The sequence below is a fragment of the Orycteropus afer genome, unplaced genomic scaffold (genome assembly GCF_000298275.1).
Source record: "Orycteropus afer afer isolate SDZICR_OR568_19922 unplaced genomic scaffold, OryAfe1.0 scaffold00436, whole genome shotgun sequence".
NCBI classification, from domain to species: domain Eukaryota; kingdom Metazoa; phylum Chordata; class Mammalia; order Tubulidentata; family Orycteropodidae; genus Orycteropus; species Orycteropus afer.
In genome coordinates, this window is record NW_006922023.1 from 2,306,332 (window position 1) to 2,311,622 (window position 5,291).

The following is a 5,291-nucleotide window of genomic DNA, read 5'->3' on the forward strand; positions in this document are numbered from 1 at the left end:
AAAAAAAAAAAAAAAAAAATTTCAACAAAATCTTAGCCAACAGAATCCAACAACATGTCAAATAATAATAATTCATTATGACCAAGTGCGATTCAGACCAGATACGCAAGGATGGAAAAACAATCAATGTAATCCAACACACAAGGAAAACAAAACAAAAGAACCATATAACCATATAAATTAACACACACACACACACACACACACACACATGTATTTGATAAAATCCAACACCAATTCCTGTTCAAAACTCTCAACAGAATAAGGATAGAAGGGAAAAAAGAGGCATACACACAAAACCAACAGCCAATATTACTGCTAACAAAGAAATACTCAAAGCATTCCTCTTGCAAACAGGAACCAGACAAGGATGCCCTCTATCCCCACTTCTATTATTGTATTGGATGTCCTAGCCAGGGCAATAAGGCAAGAAATAGAAATAAAAGGCATTCAAATTGGCAAAGAAAAAGTAAATCTATCTCTATTTGCAGATGACATGATCCTATACATAGAATATCCAATAGACTCAGCAAAAAAATTACAGGAACTAATAGAAACGTTCAGCAAAGTGGCAGAACACAAGGGCAACATAAAAAACAGTTGGAGATAAATAGCAGAGTAAGATGGCAGAATAGGCAAAAACACTGCACAGACTCTCTTCAACATAGAGAAGGGGAACCAATTAACACAGATACAGAAGATAATCTTGGACCCCTGAGCTTTGAAGGGATGAATATAGAAGTGGACTAAACTCCAACTAGTAGAAGAATTTGCATGAAAACACTAAAAAAGGAGATATATAGAGCTGCAGTCTGGCATCAATCCTGATGGCACAGACAGCTTGGATATTGCCGAGTGGTGTTAGGACCTAAGTATTAACCTAAAAATCAGCCCTGCTAGCCAGGGACTGCACTGCTGGCTGGGGAATAAAAGAGGAAGCAGGGAACAGGAAAAAGGGCTGAGCTGTGGACTTTTGTCTGTCTGGAGGGTGCAGCCATTTTGAATGCTTACAAGTGGCTTGACAGTTTTAGATATTTAAAGCAACAGCATTCTCCCAGATTCCAGGGAATTAAGAACAAGCTCCACTTACTGGGAACCACAAGGACATTCTAGACACCAACGACTGGAAAGGTACGATATTCCCCTTGTTACTCTTAGACCCCACAACCTCTTGGTGAACAGAGGTGTAGCCACCCCTCACTACCACCCACCTTCTAGGCTGGCAGGAATTCCATCCCAGTCTGTGTGCTCAGATGGAGCCTGGGTGCCCTGCCCCGAATTTTTTGTTTCTTTTTTCTCCTTTTTTTTTTTTTTTTTCGTTTCTTTGATTTTGTCTGTTTTAAAACTTCTGTTATTATTACTACTTTTGTCCCTTTTATTATTATTCTTTATTCTTCCCTTCTCAGGTTCTTGTTTTCAGTGTTTTATCTTTTCCCTGTTCCTGGATCCAATTATTTTTATGTCTCATGTTTAACCCTGTGCCTTGTTTTTCTTTTTGCATTATTTCTATTATTTTCTTCATTAATCTCCTACTCTACCTTTTTTCTCTTATTGCCCTCTCCCCAGATATTGCAGGGTAACCCCCCGTTTTTTGTTATTGTTCTTGTGTGATTACATGATGTATTGTTTGTCCATTTGCTTTTACTTTTTGATGGTTATTCAATTGTTAATTTTTGTCTAACTGAGTGGGAGACAGCAACAGTCCCCATACACACAACTACACCCACACCTCTGGGGCTATGGCATAACTGACAAAGGACTTATTTCCAAAATTTATAGAACACTTCTACACCTCAACACTAAAAAGACAAATAACTCAATTCAAAAATGAACAAGGGACATGAACAGAACACTACACTAAAAAAGATGTACTGGTGGCCAAAAAACACATGAGGATGCTCATGATCATTAGCCATTCTCACTGCTATCGACTGGATTCTGATTCACAGCGACCCCTCCTTGGGTTTCCGAGGAGGTGTATGAATGGAAGTAGACTGCCCAGTCTTCCTTCTGAGGAGTGGCTTGTGGTAGGTTTGAACCACCAGCCTTCTGATTAGCAGTCAAATGCCTTAGGCACTAGCCTTTAGACAGATGCAAATCAAAACAACAATGAGATATCATCTCACCCCAGCAATAATAGCAAAGGTCAACAAGACAGAAGAAAATAACAAATGCTGGTGAGGTTGCAAGGACTGGAATTCTCATACACTGCTAGTGGGATTGCAAAATGGTACAACCATTGTGGAAGATGGTATGGTGTTTCCTTAAAAAATTGAAAATAGAAATATCATTTGACTCAGCAATTCCATTCCTAGGAATATAACCTAAAAAGGTGAGAGATGGGATACAAACAGACACATGCACACTCATATTCATTGCAGCACAATTCACTATAGCAAAGAGATGGAAACAACATAAATGCCCATCAATAGATGAATGGATAACCAAACTATGGTATATTCACACAATGGAATATTATGCTTCATTAAGGAATAATGAAGAATACACAAATCATCTCACAAGGTGGATGAATTTCGAGGACCTCATGGTGAGTGAAGGAGCTCGGGTAGCATAGTGCTTAAGGCACTTGACTGCTAACCAGAAAGCTGGTTGTTCAAACCCACCAGCCACTCCTCAAAAGGAAGGTTAGGCAATCTAACTGTAGTGATACTGCCTTGGAAACCCAAAGAGGGGTCGCTATGAGTTGGGTTCAACTCGATGGCACATAACAAAAACAACATGGTGAGTGAAATAAGTCAATCACAGAAGGACAAATATTGTATGAGCCCATTATTTTAAAAAGTGAAGGAAACTTTTATTTAGGGAAAGATATTTACTTTTTTGGTTACCAGGGATGGGAGGGTAGGGGAGGGAAATTTTCGGACTAGTTGAGGGTCCCATGTTGATTTGGTGAGGGGAGGAATGTTATGGAAAGAGTCTATGACCAGCATGATGACACTGGAGAAAGGAAGGACACTGAAACATGCACATAAGATACAGACAACAGAAGCAAATACTATTATTACACACACAATACTGCATTACCACTAACACCAAACACCAGGCTATAGATAAATGTATAGACAGGTGAGAAGATCAGGTGGGGGAAGGTGAACAGGATATACCCTAGACCAAGGATATGTTTAGCTGAAGATAATCTTACTCTTACATATGCACTTGTGCTGCAAAAACAGCCACATACATTACTGAAGCCACAGAAGATAGAGTTGGAGTAACTTCTCAGAAACAATCAAACACATTTATAGAGAGAACCACTAGGCCTGTGGACTCAGTACTCAGTACTCAGTAGTCTTGGGGGATGTCATGCTCAATCAGCACACCATAGTACATAAAAATTTTGTTCTGCAACCTACTTTGGTGAGTAGCAACTGTGGTATTAAAAGATTTTGAGTAGCCATCTAAGATGCAACTATTAGTCTCCTCTCATCTAAAGAAATCCGAGGAAGGTTGGGCAATCCTACTTCCATAGTGATACTGCCTCGGAAACCCAAGGAGGGGTCGCTATGTGGTGGGGCCGACTCGACGGCATATAACAACAACAACAACAACAACATCTAAAGAAAAGAAGAGTAAAGAATTAAATGGTCTCTGGAAACAATTAGCCAATCCAAGGATAAGATGGACCATGAGGACCTCAGCCTTCATGACCCTGAGATGAGAAGAACTAGATGGTGCCTAGCTACCAATGCCTTCTCAGAAAGCGATCAAAACTGGACATCCTGGATAAAGTGGAAGGAAAAATGTGGAACAAAATTCAAAAACACAAAAATGACCAGAACTAATGGTCAGATAGAGACTGGTGGAACCCTGAGACTATGGCCCCAGGTGTACCCTTCAGAGCTAGAAATGGTCTCTCTTCCATGGATTGGCTCTCAGCCCAATAGTAAAAAGACATGCATGTAGAACACCTACCACAGGATTATGTACCCACCTACTCCAAGGAGATGTACCCCCTAGATCAATCAGCCATGAGGCACCTGAGGGGCAGCATTCATAGTGGGAAAGCTGGACAGACAGGAATGCATAGTTAAGAAGGGAACAGAGAGAGGATAGTCAAATGGAGGAGAGGGGTGGAAAGTTTTTAATGGTTGAGGATGGTTAATCAGGGCTATGAAATCAAATGTGCGTGAACTGTTGAATGTAAAACACATTTGCTTTGTAAATTTATACCCAAAGCACAATAAAAAGAAGAAAAGAAAAATAATTTTAATACAAACATTAAGCAGAATAAAATGAGTGTTCTATTAGAGTACCTGAATTATGAAATGTACTCTATGGATATTAGTTGACCACATGCATGACTGAATGAATGAAAAAAAAAAAAAGAAGTATAAAAGTACAACTAATAGAAGTATTATCTACATTTGTACTTTGAAAATTCAAAGTTAAAATTAGATACTTATTCCTCCAGAAAACTGTCAAGATTTTCTTTTTAATAACTCAATACTGAGGTCAAAGACACATAGCAGATGGGAGTAACTTTAATATATTTCTGGAAAGAAATTTGGCTTCAAGAGTCTTAAAATTTCATATGCTGACCCTTAATATGGGTTAGATCTAAGCTAAGAAAACAATCTAAGATGTGGCCAAAGAAGTAAAAATATATTTATTGCAGAATCATAATGCAGAAGCAATCAACTGAAAATAAATTAAATGTCCAATTAAAAAAAAGCTTAACATATAGCTACATATAGATTCAGATATATAAATACACAAATATAGTAAAAGTTGTTACATTTCACTGTTATGAACCATTAAAAACCATTTTATTTTTCAGAAATTAAATAATGTAAAAATGTTTTTATTATATAATGAAAATAAAAATTTTAAAAACAGAGACTGATTGGATCATGTGCCACAATTTAGTAACTATGCTGCTATTTTAGACAAGATGTTTAACCTCTCTAAGATTCTTTCTCTCCCTGTAAAACATAAACAACAATATCTGTCAGTATTTTTATGATTAACGTTAGTTTTGTTTATACTACAGGTCTCTAAAATTTCTGGCTCAAAGTAGGCAACCTCATATATGATAGGTTTTATATAACTATGATAATTTTTTTTTAAATAAATTAAAAGTATATACTGTAGAGTTCCGGCAAGATGGCGGACTAGGCAGAAAGTCTGCACAGACCCTCTTCAACAAACAAAAGTGAAAACAACTAACACTATCCAGAAGATAATCCTGGACCCCTGAGCCTTGAAGGGAAGGATATAGAAGTGGACTAAACCCCAACTAGCAGAAGAATTTGCATGAAAATACCAAAAAA

General features: G+C 37.7%; 1 protein-coding gene across 1 annotated transcript in view; it reads right to left on the reverse strand.

Moving 5' to 3' along the window:
* Positions 1–5,291, reverse strand: part of RP1 (RP1 axonemal microtubule associated) — an 874,252-nt gene that overhangs the window by 572,464 nt on the left and 296,497 nt on the right.